The 22,120-nt window shown below is 45.8% G+C and overlaps 1 long non-coding RNA gene across 6 annotated transcripts; it reads left to right on the plus strand.

Annotated features, from left to right (window-relative positions):
- The first annotated feature begins 21 nt into the window (after window positions 1-21).
- Window positions 22-15,659, plus strand: LOC311603302. Of its 6 annotated transcripts, none has more exons than XR_014781037.1 (4): window positions 22-868; window positions 2,305-2,484; window positions 7,135-7,190; window positions 10,526-14,915. It is a non-coding gene; the product is annotated as an uncharacterized lncRNA (long non-coding RNA). The 6 variants fall into 6 exon arrangements; XR_014781038.1 differs by having other exon boundaries at window positions 23-868; window positions 7,114-7,190; XR_014781039.1 differs by lacking the exon at window positions 7,135-7,190 and having other exon boundaries at window positions 25-675; window positions 806-868.
- Window positions 15,660-22,120: the final 6,461 nt, after the last annotated feature.

Genomic DNA, 22,120 nt, shown 5'->3' on the forward strand with positions numbered 1-22,120 from the left:
CGTGGCCAGGGTCGGTCCCCTGGGCTCGAAAGTCTTGCTATTGGAACCCTGGCGGGGACCTGGGGATGGGGGAGAGGCAGTGGCGCGCCCCTACCCCTGCTCGCGTTTGCGCTAGTCGAGTCGTCTGCGCACTCAAGAGCGCGATTATCCGCGTGACTCATCCAGCCCGCCCTCCCTCGCATACGCACGCAGAGGCCGGGCTGTGTCGGCGCAGGGCCGGGCCTGGCGCGGGTGCCCGTGGGGCCTCCAGCAGGGTGGGGGTAGGGGCCGGGTGATGGAGGGCTAAGGAGTCTCAGAAGCTCGGAGGAGAGTTCCGCGCCTGTTAATGGCGGAAAAAGGCCCGGGTTGGGCACGTACTTTCGGTCGTGATAATGGAAGGAGCAAGGAAGGGGGTAAAAAGCGTTCCAGATATACTTTAGGGGGTGGGGAGTGGAAGCGCGAGGTGGAATCGAGGTTGCGGAGAGACCTTTCACCAGGGATCTCAAAAGCTCTTTATAAGCTACGCACTCGCACTCTCCAGTTTGAAGATGAGAAGTGAGTCATAAAGAGGTGAAGCGGCGAGGTAAAGGTCATAGGACAGCTCGCTCCCTTCAGTTGAGGTCTGTCTGAGCTGGCCAGCCCACTCAAAGGGACTTCACTGGGAGGTAACCGTGTGCTGGGAAGCGGAGCGCTTCGGTGATACCCTAGTTCTCCAAAGTGCCACCTCGGGCCCTTGCCCACCGGGAAGAGGAAAAGGCAATCGGACTTTATTTCAGTCTTACAACTCCCTTTTCCATTTCCCGTTCCCCTCTTAATGCGTGATCAGTAATTTTCCAGTCGGGAAATGTTTTCGCCCTCATCTCTACAAACAGTACTTCAAAACAAAAACGTGAGTGTGGTGTTAAGTTTCACTCGCTGAACGTAGACTAGGTGTTTACTTTGGATTGGGGAGCTCAGAATCGGGCTCCGCCGCCCTCATGGTTGAACCCCCGCACTCCTGGCGGAGATGGCTGAGGGCGGGGGACAGAAAAAGGGAAAGCGGTCGGTGCCCCAGCACGGGCAGTAAGTGCTTGAGTTCCTCTTGTGGCTATGGTGCCACGTCCTCTGTCGTTTTTTACCTGTTTGAGTCCCGGAATCCTGGGACCTATATTTTCTTCGGAATATTTGTCATCCTGAATTTTCCACTTCTGGCCAACCACAGAAGCCTTCTTGGAATGCATCTCGTCCCAATGAAATCGTGCTGTCCAGTCTGTCAAAGGCAGATCCATCGCCGGGCACCTTTGGGGAGCGACTTTTCATCCTTTCTCTTGGTTTTGGCTGGGGGCTGGGAGGGTTTTCCGGATAGGATAAAGGGTGGGGGAGGACTTCTCCTGAGAGTGGAGCCCCTCCCTTACGTGACCTCGAGGGGTTCAACCCCACTCTCCCAGTACAAAGCCAGTTTAGCTCTTAAAATACTACTCTTTTCAAACAAAAGAATAGCAAAAAGAACACCTGTACCCACCCACCATTGTGATGGAAAAAACAAAACAAAACTAAAAACCCCAACCGACTTGGAAAGAATAGGATGGAGCACTACTTGGAAAGCCAGCCTCTTTGAGGCCAAGGTCCCAAACCCTTAATGAACTTGAATGAGCCTGTGCTTAACAGCCACCACCCTTAGGATGTAAACAAGTAAGTCAGGGCCTGGAATTTACAACTGAAGTCAGGGCGCTAGATTCTTTCAGCTCTGTTTTTATTCACCTAGGACAATCCCCCGCCCCCCACCCCCACCCCCCCCCCAACATCTAACCAGTAACCACTACAATGAAACGACATTTCACAAATGAATTGGAAAGACACTATTATTATGTCACATAATCAAGGCAAGATTCTGAAACCCAACTGAAAAAGATGGAGTTTCCCAAGAGCCTCCTGGAGGATAAAAGGCAGCAGGCAACTCTTGGTTTATTCTTGTGATTGCATCATAAAAGGAAATCTGTATATTCATCCTAGATTTCTGAGAGCTCCCAGGTGCCAGCTCACAGCTCATCTCCTTTCAAGGCAGGTGCCTGGCGTGACAACAGGGTTATGACCCTCCCTCTCCTCAGAACAGGTAGGGCCAGAAGAGTCAAATCCCTGCCCTGTGTAATTTATAAACATGAGGCTGTGTAAACCTTTGATGACTAAATTGCACTCTAAAATAATAATAATAGAAGACACCCTTTAAAGAAGAATTAAATATGGGTGACTTTATTTCAGCAAACTCATATTACAAGTTTTGTGGTATGGAAGTTAATTATTGATGTCCTTGGAGTTTTAAAATACTTTTTTTTTTTTCCTCCACAGGACAAACTGCAGTAGTTGGCAGATGATGTGATGGGAATGGCCAGTGCTAGGGAGATGAATGCCCAGCGGTGGAGTGCTGGACTCCGCAGCACAGCTAGGCACAGGTCTGGGCACATGGAGTTCCTGGGCACCTGTCCCCTTTCTTGGCTTTTCTGTATATAGCTGCCAATAGGACTCAAGGTATTTTAAAGGTTTTGTTTTGTTTTGTTTAATTGTAGAGTCTCCCTGTTGCCCTGTCTGGTCTGGAACTTACTACCTAGTCCAGTCAGGCCTTGACCTTACTACAGTGCTGCCTCAGCCTCGTAAGTGCTGTGGTTGTAGACACCAGTCACCAGGCCCAGCAAAACATACCTGCATTTATTTATTTATTTATTTATTTATTTATTTATTTATTTATTTATTGGAATTGAATACAGGGCCCAATGTGAGCAAGGTGAGCACTCTGTCTCCAAGCTATATCCCTGGCATACACGCAGTTCTTAAAGGCAAAAGGAAAGGGTGGTTTTCAGGGCCCAAGAGAATGCTGTAAAATCCCAACTGTGAGGACTTGAATCCACCATCTTGTAAAGGCCACCATCTTGTAAAGGCCACCCTCCTTTTAGTGTCACTGTTTTTGAGACTTGGTTTTGCTGTTTCCCAGGCTTGGCTTTGAACTCCTGGGATCAAGCATTCGTCCTGCCTTAAGCTCCTGAGAGCCAGGAATTACAGGCATGTACCACCATGTACATCATGCTTGGCGATACCTTCAGACTTCTGCAGAGGTTTAAAAAGTGGCTTTCAAAAGTTGGGCATGATGGTACATGCCTGTAATGTAGTATTGGAAGGCCGAGGCAGGAGTATATAAAACTCAAGGCCAGACTGGGCTACATAGTGAAACTTTACGTTGGGAGAAAAGAAAAATTAGTAGAAGGAAGATGGTGTAGAGGAATTTTAATTTAGAACATGGCTGCTCTAGCAAGAGATCACATCCAAGGACCTTCCAGGGCTGTGTGATCTGGCTGGAATACAAACACGCCTTTAATCCAGGAGACGGAAGTAAGGAGATCTGAGTTCAAGGCCAGCCTGGTATAGAGCAAGCTTCAGAGAAAAAAGCTTAGGTCCAGACATGGTGGTGCATGCCTTTGGTCACAAGCAATGCAAGTAAAGCACCCATGTTTGAAAATGAGTGGCAGAAAAAGGAGGTGACAGTTTGAGAGACAATTTGACAGAATAGGAGAGGAAAAGGGAGCTACTGAAAGGGCAATGCTGAGAGGGTTGGGGAGGCAGTGTGTTACTGGCACAGTAGTAGGCAGGTTACAGAGAGAGAACTCAGGTGGAGACCGAATGAACCAGAGAATGAGTAGGAGCCAGGAGATTAGAACAGATTGCTGGAGTTAGTTTGGGCTGAGAGAAAAGCCAGGTTGAATCAGTCAGCTGGGAGAGGAGTTTTGAGTCAGAACAGCTGAATTGAGCCAGCAAGATCAGAGCTCAGAAAGAACAAGAAAGGGCAAGCTTATTAAGTAGTAAGTTTCGGAGGCTGAACACAGTCTAGGCCCAGGTTAGAATGTTCTGAGGCCAGAAGCTTCCAGGACTAGGCCTAGGTTAGTGGAAGGAGGCTGTAATCCTCTTAGACAACAGTTGGACCAGGCAAATACAAGATCTTTTTACAAGATGGCTTTAATACTAAGACCTTCCCCTTCCTCCCAGACAGGGCTTCTCTGTGTAGCCTTGCCTGTCCTGGGCTCACTTTGTAGACCAGACTAGAATTGAACTCACAGCAATCCTCCTGCCTCTGCCTCTTTGAGTGCTGGGATTGAAGGTATGTACCACCATGCCTGGCCAACACTAAATTTTCTAATTTGACTTTGCTCATTAGTAGCTTGGCAAATGACCTCACTTTGCCTATTTCTTCTTCCATAAAATGGGGATATTATTAGAAGCCACTTCTTAGAGTAATGAGGATCTAATTAGATCATCTAAAGAAGTGAGCTCAAGTCTTGACACTCAGGACTTAATAGGTTTTAATGTCACCAGTTTTCTCCAGGCACTGTAAACTTCTAGTGGGGGGTGGGGAGGGGCATGGTTTTACCCACTGCAGTTTCTCCAGCTGTTCCTCTGGGACCTGCCTGACACAAGCTTCTGCTCTGAGTGTTGCTGAATGAACGAGTAGTGTACTTTCCCTGTGTGAACAGTTAGCAGGAAGCTGACCTCGCAGCTCTCAACCATAGACTCATTAGCTGCCCCCCTTCAGAATTAGTCCTCTCAAATTCTTAAAACTTCTTCTCTCTTCTCCAGCTTCCTTCCTACATTGAAACCTGGGTTTCCTTCGAGCTTTTGCTTACCTTGTCCTAGATGCACAGAGGTTCACAGAGGTTGGCGAATTTGATTCCTGTATGACTCCACTATCTTGTTCCTGTTTCGTAGCTACCTTGGTTCAGCTTTTTAGTCATGGCTGTAGTCTCCAGACTGGCCTCCTTTTCCTTTTTGGGGCAAGGGTGTTATGTATCCCAGGCTGCCCTCCTGGAACTTTTAGGTAGCTGAGGTAGGAAAGGGTGACCTCCTGCTCACACCTGAGTGCTGGGATTGTAGGGACACACCACTAGTCTGCTCTATGCTTGTTTGGTGTTGCTAATCAAACCTAGGCTTCTTCTGTACTAGACAAACACTGTCCATTGAGCTACATCCCAAGCCCTGTCAACCCACAGACCTCTTTGCCTAGAGACGTAAAACCTAACTGCTTACCGTTGGCTAGACCAATTGCTTCCTGGCCCTAGATAAGCTTTCCAGAATCCTCCCTAGGGACCAGTCCAAGATCCGTAAACTCAAAAGTCTCAAACCCATGAATCTGTGAAGTCTGTTTTTGTCAGCTGTTTTTCCTGTCTGGAATAGCCTCCATGCTGGGCTCAACATTGTTCTTTTAAAAAACATTTCATTCATTTCTTGTTTGCTTAATTGTTTATTTAACTTATGTGTCGTACACATAAAGGTCAGAGGCAGCTTTCCAATGTTGGTTCTTCTACCATTTAGGTGTTAGGGAGTGAACTCAGAGTGCCTGGCTTGGTGGTAAGGTCCTCTGAACCATCATTGGCCTCCACTTCTCTTCCCCTCTCCTTCCCTTCCTTCTCCCCCACCCCCCCATCTCTGGTTTTTTTTTTTTCAAGACTGGGTTTCTCTGTGTGGCCTTGACTGCCCTCTTTGTAGATCAGGCTGGCCTGCCTCGAACTCACAAAGATCTGCCTGCCACTGCCTCCCAAGTGTTGGGATTAGCGGGGTGCGCCACCACGCCACCCAGCAAGCCTCACGTTCTCTTATTCACATCTTTCCTTTAGTGTTGGCAAGGTGAAACTTAATGTTTCATCCATTTTATTCCTCTATCCACTCTTTTTTTTTTTCTTTGTCAAGTTCTATGATGGAGACAAATCCTTGACTCTTGTCTTCTCAAAGCAGCTGGACAAAGTGAACAGCGCAGGCCCAGCCATTATACTAAAGGAAACTTGAAAACACAAACAAAAATAACCAAAACCCAAACCAAAACCAAATGGAGAGAGAGAGAGAGCAACTCTGTTCTGCAGCCAAATTCATTGCCTTTCAAAACCCAGAACTTTGGATATTGAAGTTTTTAGAGCAGAAAATGAGTCACAGACATTTAAGAATCAATTCTCAGAAATTTAATTAAAATCTTTCGTGAACTCTTAGGTTTGATCACTTAAGTTGTATTCTTAGTGCTCATGCACGCGTGCGAGAACACACACACACACACATACACACACACACACACACACACACACACACACATCACCGGAAAACAACAACAAAACCCAACGCCTATCCTTTAAACTATTTACAGAGGAAATCTAAAATTAATGAAATTACTAATTATTTTAAAAACTTTTGATGTTTTGTTTTGTGTTTCGTGGTTTTTTTTTTTTTTTTTTTTTTTTGTTTTTCAAGACAGGGTTTCTCTGTGTAGCCTTGGCTGTCCTGGACTCACTTTGTAGACCAGGCTGGCCTCGAACTCACAGCAGCAATTCGCCTGCCTCTGCCTCCTGAGTGCTGGGATTAAAGGCGTGCGCCACCACGACTGGCTTCGTTTTGTTCTTGACATAGTCCTTACTATAGAGCCCAGGCTGCCCTTAGACTTACGGCAATCCTCCTGCCTTAGCCTGGCTGACAATGTAGAGGTCACAGGCTAAGCTACTGTGTCCTATTTAGGTTTGTTTCTTTGTTGTTTTCTTTCTTTCTTTCTTTCTTTCTTTCTTTCTTTCTTTCTTTCTTTCTTATTCTGGTCTTTGAGATAGGGTCTCAATATGTAAGTAGCCTCAGTAAGTAGACCAGGCTGGCTCCAAACTTAACCAGAGTCATCCTACCTCTCTCCCCAATGCTGAGACTGTGACTCTGCCCTACTGTGCTGGTTTTTTATTCTTAGTGTTAACACATAGAATATCTTTTAAAAGTAATATGTTGCAATAATTCTCTTAAGAAGTTAAGAGCTATTATAAGCCATCATTAACCACATGATTTTTTTTTAAGCACACAGGGCAATCCCATTGGATACGTTAGATGAGCTGAACAGGTGTAGTGGTACAAGCCCGTAACCCCAACACTTGGGAGGTGGAGGCAGGAGGATCAGGAGTTCAAAGCTAGCCTAAGTGACAGGAGACAGTTTCAAAAACAAACAAACAAATATATTAAAGGAAAAAATGAGTTGGGTATGACTGTGTGTGTGTGTGTGTGTGTGTGTGTGTGTGTGTGTGTGTGTGTGTGTGTATGTGTATTTGGGGATCTAAGAAGATTAAAAAGATAGTTGTAAGCTTCTTCTTGTCTACCAAGTTTTGCTTCTTCGGGCCATAGGGGAGGCTGTGTCCCAAGTAGACCTGACCATCTGTGAAAGATTCTACTATTTACAGGTAAGAGCGTTGGTACCTGGATTTTTTTTGGCTCGGGATACTCATATTTCAGAGGAAAACACAGTTTCGTGGTGTCTATCACATTAGAGATTGATTGATTGATTTTGCATTAGACAAAGTGTAGGATTTAGGAATGAATTGAAAATGACTACTTCACACCCCGAGAAATGCAAACAGGAACCAAGCCATTCTGTGTTTCATTTTCTTCTCAGTTTGTGGGCCAGAGGATAGGTTATTTTTGCCAATATGACTTTATGTTCTGTGAGCCAGGGAAATGATTTTTATTTTTTAAAAATTAACAATGCATCTGATTACTCTGATTGTTCTTTTCTTTCCCATTGTGTTTGCTAATCAATTTTAATGTCCTGGCGGTGGGAAGAGTGCAGGAAGGGCAACTAGAGCCAATGTTCAGAAAGGAAGAAAAGATGAGGGCCTTCTAGCAGTGTTTGCATGTCTCAAGTGTATTTGATGCATTTGAGTCAATAACTTGAATCTACATGCTTCCATATACATATGTGGAAAGACCAGAATGATCTCTGAAGAGAAAGCCCCTGGCAGTGTTACCTAATCTTGAGAAATTCCAACATCACAGTAGATATTCAGGTAGGAAATAAATCCATTCCAAGTGAACTAGTCTATGGAGTTAGTTACTGATGCATTTTTCTGGTTGCTAAATTTAACCATCAGAGTTCTCAGCGCCAAGTGTTGTGGGAAACATTGAAATGTTGAATCCAGTGTTCAGATGTTTCATTCAACAAGCTCAGTGGTCTGTTAGAACAGCAACTCTTTCGGGTGCCTTTCAGACAAGACAACATCTTTGGTTTATCCAAGTGCAGGTTATTATCTGAGTTCGATTCTTTGAGCCATTTTGCTGTAACTCATTTAAGGAGTTGGGGTGAGGGGCTTGCTAGAATTCACTGGACTATGGAAGATGGACGGATGGTAGGAAATGAAAGCATGGCCAGACTGCTGAGGACATTCAGCAATAATACTACCCAAGTCATGAGCCTGAGGCCCTGATGACCTTTAGCACATTGATCAGATAGTAGCAATGCATTTTACTGTGAGAGATGGGTCATGAATATATCTGCTCAATACACTGTTGTGGACGTCAAGTGAAATAGTGCACATGAAAAGTGCCATTAATACTACTTTTGCACCTCAGTCAATGAGACTTGACATAATTACTTCTTCGGTACCCAACACTGGGCCATGATGGGTCTTGGTTCAGAAATTGGAGTGAATTGTCTCCGGATTATGGGCCTCCAGTCAGCATCACTGCAGATGATGCAGCAGTCTAGGACCAGGTAGCCTCAAATTCACAGGTCCTGTTCGTTTGTTATTTTGTTTAGTTTGTTGTTGTTGTTGTATTTTAATGTAGGGCCAGTTGCAAATTGAGACATACTAAATGGGTTGGTGTCATAACTGGCAAAGGCTTTTGCTTTTGTTTGTCTTTGTTTTGTTAAATCCAGATAGTGACCCTGAGCTCGGCAAGGTAGCTAAGAGCCCGCTAGGCGTGTTCCTGCACTTCTGCGATCCCAGAACTCCAGAGGTGGAGGCAGGAGGATCAGGAGTTCAGGGTTATCTTCTGCTTTGTCGCAAGTTGAAGGCCAGCCTAGGCTGCAAGAGAACGTGCCCGAGGGGGGGTGAGGGTTGCTGGGGCTATAGCTCAGCTGGCAGGGCACTCGTCTAGCATGTTTCTGAGGGCAGCCTTAAACTCCTGATCTTCCCGTTACCACCTCCCAGGTGCTGGGATACGAGATATGCTCCATTGTGCCTAGTTCTGCATATACCTTGGGTGAGGATCTTACCAAATTGCCTAAGCTGGCATCGAACTCATCCTGTTGTTCTGGCAGGCTTTGAACTTTTCATCCTCTAGTCTCAAAATCTCAAGTAGCTGCCAGCCTGGACATTTTGACTTACGTGTGTGTGTGTGTGTGTGTGTGTGTGTGTGTCTGCTGAACTCAGGCCCTCACACACACGAGGCAAGCACTCGATATCATTAGCCCCTTTATGTAGGTTTGTAATCAGTAGTTATGTTTTCATCCTCCACCTGCCCCTCACTTTTCAAGTTGCTATTGGCTCTATTTTATGAGCCCTTCAGCAGTCTTTTACTCAGTCTATTTTATAGCAAGAGTCCTTTGCTACTTTTAGTATTTAAAGGTAATGTGTGTGTGTGTGTCTGATTTTAAAAAGTAACACCTGCTTATTTCTGTGTTTTTAAAAATCAATCAATGAATATGCATTTTAATTTTAAAAATCCCACCAGCTGGGTAGTGGTGGCCCACACCTTTAGTCTGAGCACTCGGGAAGCAGAGGCAGGTGGATCTCTGTGAGTTCAAGGCCAGCCTGGTCTACAAAGTGAGTCCAGGACAGCCAAGGCTCCACAGAGAAGCCCTGTCTGGAAAAACAAAACAAAACAAAACAAATCCCACCTATCTTCTATTCAGAAATGGCCCCAATGAATAGCTTTATTTGTAAATTTTCAGTGTTCCTATATTAGTATTATATGGAAATTGTTAACATTTTTCAAACAGGGTATTCTTACATAGCCCAGGCTGGACTGAAACTCAGTATGTAGCTCACAATGGTCTCAAAGTCAAGATCCTTTGTCTCACCCTCCTGAGAATGGAGATTATAGTGCTGAGATTACAGGTATGCATATCACCACACCTGGGTCTTGCCTTCAGTTTTCCTTTGAAACAGGGTCTTCCTGTGTACCTCAAAATACTTGAAGTTGCAGAAACTCTCCTGTTAATGTCTGCCAGTGCTAAGGTTACTGGCATGTACCACCAAACCCAGATGGTCCTCTCTTCTTCCTGACCCCTCCCTCCCTCCTCTCTTTCTTCTTTTTCTGGCAATGCCAAGGATCTGCTCTAGCTATAGACAAGTGCTCTATCACATACCCACCACACCTCTCCTAATGTTTTCTTTGCATGCTGCCCAGGACTACATGGTGGGATCTTTCTCTCTATTGTGTTTTAATTCTGAACTGTCAGCAACAGGCGAAGGTTTTGAATACTTGGTTCCCATCATATGACACTGTTTTAAAGGTTGGGGAAGCCTTAGGGGGTCTAGCCTGGCTGGCAGAAGTAGGCCATTAAGGGTAGGCCTGTGCAGATGGCACTGTCCTCTGTTTTGAACTCCTGCAGTCCTTGGCCATGTGAACAGCGATCCACACAAGGTCCTTGAACCCTGGACTGGGCTGCTGCCTCACCTTCCCCGTGGTGGAGACTGACGTCTCTGAAACTGTGAGCCCAAGCAAGCTTCTCCTTCCTTGCTGTCTGTCTGGCAGTTTGGTCGCAGCTCTAACCAGCATCCTCTTCTGCTGTCAGATACAAGCATCTGCACAGACAAACATCTGGGCTACTCAGCCCTTTGGGGCAGTAAGTTTGCACTTCTCCCTGTCTCTGAAAAGACGGAAGCTGTACCAAGTTAGAGCAGAACTGGAGTTCCCCTGCCCTGATCCAAGCAGACAGAATCAAGGGCCTGATGAGCAAAGGCACTGGGATGAGAAAATGGGCATCTTGACTCGTGTCCAAGCTCAGGCATCTGACACAGTGATGGAGGAAACATGTAGTGCGTGGTTCTGTGAGCGCTCTTCCCTCCTGTGTCAGTACACACCTGGGCAAGCAAGCCTTCCCAGAGGACCTTTCTCAGAGGGCAAATCTACCCACGACAACCCTGAACAGTGGTTATTATCCACGCTTGCTGAAGTAAGGAAACTGGAAATAAAATCAGTAGTTTCCAGCCCATCCTGAGAGAAATCTAGCCCTGGGAGGCTCGCACACCCATGTGTGCAGACTAGAGTCCGGGCAGGAAGAATCTCATTGGTCTCAGGAGCTTTCCCTCCACAGGTAAGAGAGCGACTTCCTGGGAGCACTAAAGGCATTCTGACGACCCTCTCTCCATCCATACCTGAGTTTAGCCATAAGAATCAGCATACGCAACAACGGTGTCCCATTGACTTGGGACCATGACTGCTCAGGAGAAGGCTGCACAACTGATTACAGTCCTTTGCTGGGCTGGGTAAGCCCCTGTTCTGGAATGGCTGAGCTGTCCAGCATGGCCAATGTGTAAATGTCAAGTAAACATCAAATTCAAGTGCAATCTAACCATTGTCCTGGAACTGTTTGCTTTAGACAGAATAGTTAGCAGGAAGAGGAGAGGAGAGGCGGGGAGAGAATGTGTGTCATTCTGTAAAGCAAAACACGAACCTGGTGGACCCTCCCTCTGCCATAGTGTTGAAAAGACCAACATCAAATAAATAAAACGCCTGCACTCTGTGCTGCAAAACTGAGCGTCTTCCTTAGCTTGTAAAAAAAAAAAAATGAGATGAGGGAACATTTTCCAGTCAATCACACTGCAGCAAGCCATCCTGTTGAATCTGTGACTCACAGGCGCTCTGTGTCAATAGAAGAGTGAGCCCAGGGTTATGACTTCACTAGCGGACAAAGCAGAAGCTGGGATGAGGCAGCGCCAGCTTTAACCAGGCTCTGAACTCTGGCAGTAAATAGCCAGGGAAACACTGAACACTGGGTAACCGAATCCATTGTTCTTGTTTATTTTTCACTTGTCTCCTAGGAAATAACTAATTTAAAGTGGATTTAATTCTTTTCTGCCTTAAGCTCAGAGGCTGTGATCCTTACCTGGGCTACAACTGATGGAGGGTCTCTCTTCTCTGTGTCCTGTACACTATGTCCACTTCTATCTACTCTACTTCAAAGTGATCCTAAGAAGTAGAGATATTTGTATTACTTTATTATCCATATTCTTTTGTGTTTTGAGACAGGGTCTCATGTAGCCTAGATTGGCCTTAAACTCCTATGTAGCCCAGAATGACCTTGAACTTCTGATCTTCCTACCTTTACCTCCTGAGTGCTGGGATTGCACAGGTGTGCACCACCTGTAGCTCATTTATGTCATGCCGGGAAGAGAACTCAGGGCCTTGTGCATGCTGGGGAAGTTCTCTACCAACTGAGCTATCATTCAAAGCCTTCATTTTATCTTCTTGTTATGCTAAGAATTGAATCTAGGGCTTCATGTCTGCCAGGCTAGTGCTTGATTACTGAATGACATCCCCAACCCTTTATGTTATTTTATAGGTAAGAATATTGAGGCCCATGGAGGCTGGGTACCTTCTCACAAGCTTCTACCTCATGATTTTAACCCATCTGCCTCAGGCTTCTACAGCTACTTCTGTGTTATAGCTATGCTTTGCCTTGTGTGTTTTATATAAAGTCTCATAGAGCCCAGATCGGTCTTGAGCTCTTCCTCCCACTCCCTGATGCTGGGACCATAGGTGTTTCCTACCAAGCCTCGCTTTCTGGGTGATATCAGAGAGTCTCTCACTTTGTTGACCTACTGTGTGCCAGACACTGGCTTAGACACTGGTGTGTCCCAAATAAATAAGGTATCCTGCCGTCAAGGAGCGCAAGGACCAGCTAAAATACTCTTGACTTGAAGATAGTTGGGCCATGATTGCATTAGATTACAGGAAAGCCAGTTCAGACGAAAGAAAAAAAAAATAGCATCAAGGGGCCAGCCGCTTATTTGCAGATGTCTCAGGAATGCCTGTGGGGATAGAAAAGCCACAAAGAGATAATAGACCATGGACCAGTATACAGGGGGCAGAAACCACTGACCTGAAAACAAAGCTTTGGTCAGTCAGCTGTTGGATGCCCTGGGCAGGAGGGAGAAGCTTAATGTTTGCTTTTGTCTCACCACAGAGCTGCTACGTGCAGGGCTGGGGCCTGGCTGCTGGGTGGGAGGGCCAGGACTCTAGTCCGGACTTGGCTGCTGCACATGTGAACATGGGTCAGTCCTCTGGTCAGTTGGCGTGATGAGTCCGCCGCTGCACTGTAGAAGAGGGAGATGGAGCGAGTCTAAGGCTCAAGGTTGGTGTGGATGCATAGATGAGTTCTTGACCATTAGTCTGGCTGGCTCTAGCTGAGGTATTTCCAAGGTAAGAAATGAAAAGAGTGGTGGACCTGCTGGCTCTCAGGATTGCAGCATGTTGTTGCCTTCACTTCCTACCTTTCCTCCTCTTTCACCAGGGTCTCACTGTGTAGACCAGGTTGAACCTCTCCTTTCTTAGCCTCCAACATCCTTGGACTTCAAGCTTGTGCCATGCTCGGGGTTGTTTTAGTTAGTTAGTTTTTGACACAGAGAGGTCTCAAACTCTCTATTTTAAGGATGACCTTGATCTCTGATCTCCCCCCCGCCCCATTACCCTACCATCCCCACACAGGATGCTGTGCTTACAGACATGTAGCGCCATGCTTGCTTCCTGGGATGCCAGGGACAGAACCCAGGCCTTTGTGCATGTGAGGCAGACACTGAACCAGCAGAGCTAGACCCCCAGCCTTTGCAAGTGTGCTGAAGACCAAGTCAGGAAGTATCTTTGAGATTGCTGTGGTGGCTTGAACTGCAGTCCCACCACATGGGGGGCTAAGGCAGGAAGACCATCATGAGTTTGAGGCTAGTCTGCGGTAGAGTGAGACCTCATCTTAGAAACAAGACAATAAAACAAGGCCAAACAAAAATCTATGTATGATCCCTTAACAAACCCGGTTGTCTGCCTAGACAAACACAGTGCCGCGTGGCTTTGCCTTCATTTACATGTGTCATTACTCATTTCTTCTTCCTCTTCGTGGTCTCTGCGTGCTCCAAGTTCTGAGAAGCTGTCAGCATGTGTAGCAGGCTCCCTTCTCATCCCCGTTCTCTCATAGTTTGCCTCCCTGGCTGGGAAGTTTCTTCAAAGGACATGCCCAACTCTTCCCTGGAGTATAGTTTTTAAAACTTTATTTGGCTATGTGTTGGTTGTGAAACTTTTACCAAGTCCTGAAAGTGAGGGTGCTCTATTTAACATTTTGAATTTTCCCTCTGCTTGTTGACAAACCTTGCATTTCCATTATAATCTGACTGAAAAAACAAACAGGAGAGTTTACAGCAGTGTTTGTGCCAAGCATCCACCCCCTCAGTGAACTGTACAACAGTCTAAGAGCTAAAAGACTGACTGCACATGTGCGTATAAAACAAATCACTCCTTCACTTACGATGTTGGTTTAGGGAGCACCATGTGTGTGGCCCAGGGCTGGATATTGAGAAGGAATATCAGCATAAATGAAGACGTAAGCCTAACCCACAGGGAGCTGAAAGTATCTAATCAAATAATCACAAACATGCAAACAAACTGTAATAGCTGCTGGGATGGGAGGATGCAGTGTTCAGCATCTTTCTGTTAGTATAACAAAGTAGAATAAAGACAAAAGCTGCGCCTCAGCTTGTGGATTTAGAGGTCTAAGTCCATGCTATTTGCCCAATTTGCTCTTGGGCATGTTAAGGCAGCAGCATGTCATGGAAGAAACACAGTAGAAGTTGCTCCCCTCATGGAAGCCAAGAACAAGGGGGAGAGAGGAAAGGCTAGGCTCCACTGTTCCTCAAAGGTCATGTTCTCAATGACCTTAGATGCTTTTTGTTTTCTCTTTTGAGATAAGGTCTTGTTCTATAGTCGAGACTGACCTTAAAATCAGTGTATAGCTCAGTTTGCCCTCACATGTACTGTAATACTCCTATCTCAACCTCCATGTACTGTAATATAGCTTGAACTACCACATCTTAAATAGATCGGAAGAACTGGCCACATCACAGCGTTGTATCTCCAGCTCTGAGTTGGGTTGTCTAAGTGTGTCTAGTCCCAAAGTCTTGGATTTTGTTTTTGCTTCCCTTTTATCTAGCAGACAACTGCTGAGTGCCTAGAGTGACGAGAAGGGACCCTGCCATATGGTGACCAGTCCCGAGAAGAACATGAGTGGTATAAATTGTGCTGTCTGCATCAGGGACATCCCTGCTGCCAAAGAGAAGTGCTTGAGAGTCCATCTCAGCCCAACCATGATGCCTCCAAGAAGACGAAGGACCTCAAATTCTAGGGAGGACATGGGGAAAGAGGAACTCTTACTCATTGCTGGTGGGAATGAAAAGTTGAGTAGCCACTATGGAAATTGGCATGAAGGGGCTTCAAAAACTGAAAATAGAAGGATCATATGCCACAGCTATTTACTTGGGCTTATACCTTAACTCTTAAACTGACATATCACAGGTAACTGCATGCTCATGTTTGTAACTGCTGTTCTAGCCAGGAAGTAGAATCAGCCTAGATGCCCATCAGCAGATGACTGAATACCAGAATTTCATGTTCCTACAAAGGAAAGTTAAAACCATCACAGCAGGAAAATGGATAGAACTCGAAATGATGTAAAGCAGAATTAGCCAGGCTCAGAAAGACAAATGCATTTTCTCATATATTGAACCTAAATTTAAAAAAAAAAATATATATATATAGTGGTTTTGTGTGTCTGTCTGTATTTACATACGTGTGTATGTAGGTCATGAACCTAGAGAGAGGATCATGAATGGGGAGGAAAAGAGGGCAAATAGAGGGTGATGGAATATGTATAATTGAAAAGTGTATAGCGAGACCAACTACAGGCAGAAAGACCTGTGGGGAGAGAGGCTCTGTGGGGGTGGAGAGTGGGTAAGGGGATAATTATATGTGAAGATGCAATGGTCAAACCCAGTGCTTTGTATTCTAACTTAAAATACATTTTTAAAAAAAAAAAATAGGGAAGGTACCTTACCATCAATCCACGGAATGCACTTGGGCAGAAGGAGACAGTGACTCCTATAGGTTGTCCTCTGATCTCTACATCATGCAGAAGGCTTAGAGTTGGGCACAGTGGCTCATGTGTGTAATCTTAGTACTTAGGAGGCTGAGACAGATGGTTTGACATGAGTAAAAGGCCAGGCTGGGCTACTGTGTGAGGATCAGATCAGTCTGGGCCATACATTGAGACACTATGTCAAAACAAAACACAAAAACCAAAGTAACCCACCAACACACACACACACACACATACACATGTACATGGGGGTTGGGGGCCGGGTGTGGGTGGAGAGCTCACTTAATTCCCACTAGTAGACCTGATCTCCATGAACAGTCATGGACAACTTACTATTTTACTGTGACATGCTGTTAGTGCTTCAGATGACTCATAAAAAAAGACATATTTTCTTTTCCTCTATAAATGTAACAATGTAGAAATAGAAAACCAAGCCCTTTAAACCAAAAATAAAAGAGAAAGAAAGAAGGAAAGAAGAAATGGAGCTGACATGGGACAGGGTTGCCATGATTGTCAAATCTGTCTCCCTTGTTTCTGACAGCCAGGACAGAAAAGGAACAAATCCTGCCGACGGCTCTCCTCAGAGGGGAAGAAACCCACAGTTATTTTGGTCCTTTAAACCCCATGCTCAGTTCTCACCTGGAAGCCCACATAAGGACATTGATAGACACAATAATTAATGTTTTTGGCAAGAGCTTTACCGCAAATGCCAATTTTTGTCTGCCATTTCTTGTGCAGGCCTTTAATTAAGGTCAAGGGCTTAACACTGAAGCAGACATCGGCGAGGGCTTGGCTAACCTGGTTCAACAACTGACGGCAACACAAAGCAGGCTTGGGGTAAAGGGCTGGTTAGCACTCCACGAGAGAGCAGGATCCTGCACTTACCTGTGAGGTGGGGCTCTAACAGTGGAGGCGGCCTTGGGACTCCATGACAACACGCAGGAACTGGGGTGGGGGGCAATCTAGGCTTGGTCCACAAGGGCAAGGCCCATGTGAAATGAAAATGCTTGGCCCATTTGAAGAATGTCAAGCTGTCTAGAGTTGAGAGCAGGGAGTCCAGTAAGACTTCCATTAAAGAAGCTGGGTTTGCCACTTGGACATTTTCTGCTTCCTCCAAGACGACTTTTTTGTCGAGTTAAGCGAAAATGAATGGGAATCAGATGGACCACATTTCTCTTGAATACACACGGGCTTAACAATGAAGGAGGAGAAAGAACTTGACAGAATGCGTCCCGACTTCTGCCAAACCCAAAGTATTTGAGGAATCACACAGGACGCAGCTCGAACCCAAACACATGCCTGGATCCTCCAAGTCCTAATTGCTGCTGCAGCCGGTTAATACAATGAAGTGTGTCCGTGGCCATGGGGTCTGAATGGAGGGGCCACGGTAAGGGGGATGGCTGCTGCTGCCGTGTGATTATCCTGATTCGCCCTCCAGGAAACACTCCATTGCCTTGAAGGGCACCAGAGTGGGCCAGCGTGCAGTTTCTTAAGCTATTGAATCCAGCCCTCTTGAGGAGAACAATTAAAATCTGTTATTTAACTTCATTGTGCCGTGTGTGGAAAGAACTCAGCTTCTCTTCTTTCCTGCATTCAGGGATATACAAAGGGGCAGAAATATGCTTTGCCTCAGGGTCTATTCACCCAAATGGCTGCCCAAAGGGAGATGGGCAGGGAAAGAGAGCAAGACTCTAGTGTGTATTCAAATTCTCAACTCTTGGCTGGAAGATCATGGGTATTGGAGAACGAGAAGGAACTTGAGACCCAGAGAAGTTAACTGATTTGTCACCGGACCACACACAACTGCTCCGTTGTAGAGCAGGAACTCAAAACTGGAGCTCTGAGTCTATCGGTTTTTGTTTGTTCTTTTTAAGGAAGTGCTTAATGTAGCTCGGGCTGGCCCCAGACTTGCTGCTTAGTTCTTCCAATCCTCCGGCTTCTACCTCCTGAGTGCTGGGGTCCCCCGTATGCACTGCCTGACTTGGTTTATGCGGTCTGAGGACAAACCCCAGGGCTTTGTGCATGCTAGGGAAGAGCTCTGCCCAGTGCTTATTCTTCATCGAAGTCACATTTTCCTTTTAGCTGTGCTCAGGGACAAAACATAAAGTTGAAAATACAACATTTTAAAAAGACATGCTCTCATGATGCCCAGGCTAGCCTCTAACTTGTGACCACTTGATCCTCCTGACCTCTTCCTCCTCCCAAGAGCTGGGATTATAGGTGTACACCACTGTGTGTGTGTGTGTGTGTGTGTGTGTGTGTGTGTGTGAGTGTGTGTGTCTGAGGCTTGCTATCCTCCTGTCTTTGTCTTCCTAGTTCTAGAATTTCAGTAATGTGCCAGCATTCTTTGTAAATATATTTGGGGAGTGCTCAGTGGTGACAACAGGCTTGAGCACCCTCTAAAGTGTACTCACACTTGTTAAGGAAAGACTGCTCTGCAGCCTTCCCATTGTGCAGCTGCTTAGACACCAAAAAGGGAGCAGTGATTGGATGGAGTAAGAGAGAGAGGAAGGGCAGCAGAAGGGAGGAGGGCTCCACTTGAGGGCAGGCATTGGGAGGGGCCTTGAACCACAAAAGGTGGTAGAGATGCTGTTGGAGAAGGCAGGAGAAGCGTGACCTGTGGATGGGCAGTTGGAATGGGACAATGCCCCGGGAGGGTGTTCAGGAATTTTAATTTGGAACATGGCTGTTCTGGCAAGAGATCACTTCTGGGTCTGTGTGATATGGCTGGAATACAGATATGCCTTTAATCCCAGGAGATCGAAGCAAGCAGATCTCTGAGTTCAAGGCCAGCTGGGTACAGAAGGTTAGGTCCAGGCATGGTGGTACTCACCTTTAATCCCAGCACTCAGGAGACAGAGGCAGGCAGATCTCTTAGATATAGTCCGTGCTGTTCTGGCAGTTCATTTGAGCGTGTGTTGAGAGGCGGTGCAGTGGAGCGGAGGTCGTGGTAGTTCACTTCATGGAATCCAGAGGCAGTTTTTCCAGGGAGAGTTTTACAGAGTCAGACTGAAAAGAGCTAGACACAGGTGAAGACAAAATGAGCCAGAGAGTGAGGAGGAGCCAGAAGATTAGAACAAATTGCTAGAGTTCATTTGAGGCCAAGCAGAGCTATTCAGTGAGAAACTGAAGAGAAAGTCAGATGGAATCAGTCAGCTTGGAGAGGAGTTTGAGCCAGAACAGCTGAGTTGAACCAACCAGCCAGAGCTCAGAAAGAACTAGAAAGGTTGAGCTTACTTAGCGGTAAGTCTCAGAGGCTGAAAACATTCTAGGCCTGGATAAGATTGTATTAAGTCTAGGAGCTTCCAGGACTAGGCCTATGTTAGCAGAAGGAGGCAGTAAGCCTCCAAAACAGAGCAGTGAATAAAAGATTCTTAAACATAGTTGTGGGAGAAGAGTGAACAAGAGGTAGACATCTTAGGCCCTCATGAAGGCTGTTTGCCCTTGATGGTCTTAAAATATCAATGGCAGTGAAAGCTCATTGTCCTGAAATTAAAATCTCCCTGCCAACTTCTCTCCCCTCCCCCTTTTATTTTCTGAGAGAGGGTCTGGCTCTGTAACCCTGGCTGGCCTGGAACTCACTTTGTAGCCTAGTCTAGCCTGTAACTTGCAGCCATCTCCCGTCCTCTGCTTCCCACGTGCTTACAGGCCCAGTCCACTATGCCCAACTTGAGAATTTTAGAGTGCAGGTGAAGCTTTGTGTCTGTTTTCATGTCAGTCTTTTCTTCATACATACATGTGTGTCTATTCCATATTTAATACAACCACGGTGATGCACTCAGCTTCAGAGCCACGTTCACTTCTATGTCTGCTCTCCCTCAGTAACCTCAGGCTCACTCAGGAAAGCCTGCCAGGCAGCCTTAGAAGCCTGTGTCTCCCTAGAGAACAAACAGGCTCCTAAGGGATAATAACACAAAAGAAGAGAACCGATACAAATGTATAGAAATAGGACAAAGCAAACAGGAGAAAAAGAGCTCAAAAAAAGGCACAAAACCAAGCTACAGACACGGAGACCCACTCGTTCACACGATCTCAGGAATCTCATAAAAACACAAATCTGGAAGCTATAATATATGTACAAAGGACCTGTAGGGTAAAAAAGAAGAAAAAAATTACAACTGAGAAATAGGAAAAATAAAATAAAATAAAATAAAATAAAATAAAAAGAAAAGAAAGAAAGCCCTGACAAAACATTACGAGGCAAGGAGTGTCTAAAGATGCCACTGCGTTTGTTTTCTCTTGGCCGTCTACTGCTGGGTGTGCAGTCTACCTTAAGAGTAGTCTCCCCAATGGACTCCCTTGAAGAAAACTAAGTTGGTATCTGTGAGTAGTTATCAACTGGAGAGAGCTTCTGGGTTAGGAAAGCGGATAGGTGTCCGCTGCTCTCAGCTCCAGGCCTTTATCTGGTGCAGACCTGTGCAGCCCCTGTGCCTGCTGCCACCATCTCTGTGAGTTCCTGTGTGCATCAGTCCTGTTGTGTCTAGAGGTACTTGTTTCCTTGGTGCCCTCCATCCTCTCTGGTTCTTACATGCTTTTTGCCTCCTCTTCTGAGGACCTCTCTGAGCCCTGAGGAGAGGATGTGACAGAGATATCCTGTTTAGGGCCAAGTGTTGCAAGGGTCTCTCGCACTCTGCTGCAGAAGGAAGCTCCTCTGATGATGGCTGAGCAGAGCACTGATGGATGAGTGTAGCAGAACGTCATCAAGAGTCATTTGGTTGCTGTGCTCCTTAAGTTGAACAGAATTTGGTTTTCCCCTAGGTCCGTGAGCTAGCTATCTAATACCTGGTACTTGGCCACCCAAGCATTCAGGTGTGGGGTCCATCTCGTGGAGTAGGCCTCAAGTCAGATCAGATATTGGTCCCACAAACTTTGTGCCACCATTGCACTATCCTATCTTGCAGGTAGGACACTACTGTAGATCAAAGGGTTTGTAGTCAGGTTTCTCCTTTGGTAGTATGCAGAGTCCCTTCTGCTGCCAAGAACACTAGCCCACAGGGATGAAGGCTTTATGCAAGCACCAGCTCTGTTTCTCTGTGTTCAGTGAGTTGTGTAGGTGTTGTCTTCAGTAAGAGAGCCTTAGTCTTAGTTTGTGGAGAGCAACTTAAAGCTTTGGCAACAGCCCCGGGGTTGTTTGGGGTTCCCACAGGATCCCTATGGCCAATAACTTAATTAGATAATAACTCATTCCTGCTATTGGAAGCTTAATTTGGTGACAAGAGATGTGGGACTCTGACTTTTCTGTTATTTGGCAATGTCATTTAGGTCCCCTTCACTAGCTATGTATTTTAGGAAGCTTCTACTGTATTGAGTGTCCATATTGCTGCTCAAATGGCCCTTAGTTTTACCCATCTCTCCCCATATCCCCTCCTTTGTTCCAGCTTCCACTCTGCCCCTTCCATTCATAACTATTTCTTTTTTTTTCCCCTAGGGAGATCTATCTGTCCCTCCCTAGTCCCTTTATTTAACCTCTGTGGTTGTACAGACTGCAGCTTGCTTATCACTGACAGCATTAGTGTCATCAACACAGCCGCGAAATGAGAACATTGCTTTGTTTGTTTGTATTGTTGTTCAGGCTATTTGGCTGGGAACTCCAGATCCTCCTGTCTCTGCCTCCCAAGTGTTGAATTTATAGGTTTATACCTCCATGCCAAGCTGTGAGAATTCTTGACATGAGAGCATGGTCCAGGAGGCCACTCACTCACTCATTTGTTCTTTCGGTTGTGTAACCTCATTTACTGTAGGAGGCCAACGGGAAGGTTGCTTGACACATGATACATATGGGTACAAGATGTGCTGCTGATGTCATGTGCTATCAGTAATGCTATAGTTGGTAAATAAATAGCCACTGTCCCTAGACTACTGTGACTAATTCCCAAGAATATTTCCTTACCTGGAAAGCCTTGATATTCTTGTAAGGTATATGTCACAAGGCACACATGCATATCAGAAGGCAACTTTGTAGAGTCTTTTCTCTCCTTTCACATGTACACGAACTCAGGATCAGGCTGTTGTGCTCTCTCACCCACCTGTTTTGAGACTAAGTCCCTGTAATATGTGTGTGTGTGTGTGTGTGTGTGTGTGTGTGTGTGTGTGTGTGTGTGTGTATAACTCAGATGGGAATTAGACATGTTATGTAGTTTAAGACCTTGAACTTCTGATCCACCTGCTTCTACCTTCCAAGTGTTGAAATTATATGTGTATGGAACCACACTAGGCTTTATTTTATTTGAGACAGGATCTTGTTGTTTA

This window comes from Acomys minous (assembly GCF_964271855.1).
Source record: "Acomys minous genome assembly, chromosome: 1".
Taxonomy (NCBI): domain Eukaryota; kingdom Metazoa; phylum Chordata; class Mammalia; order Rodentia; family Muridae; genus Acomys; species Acomys minous.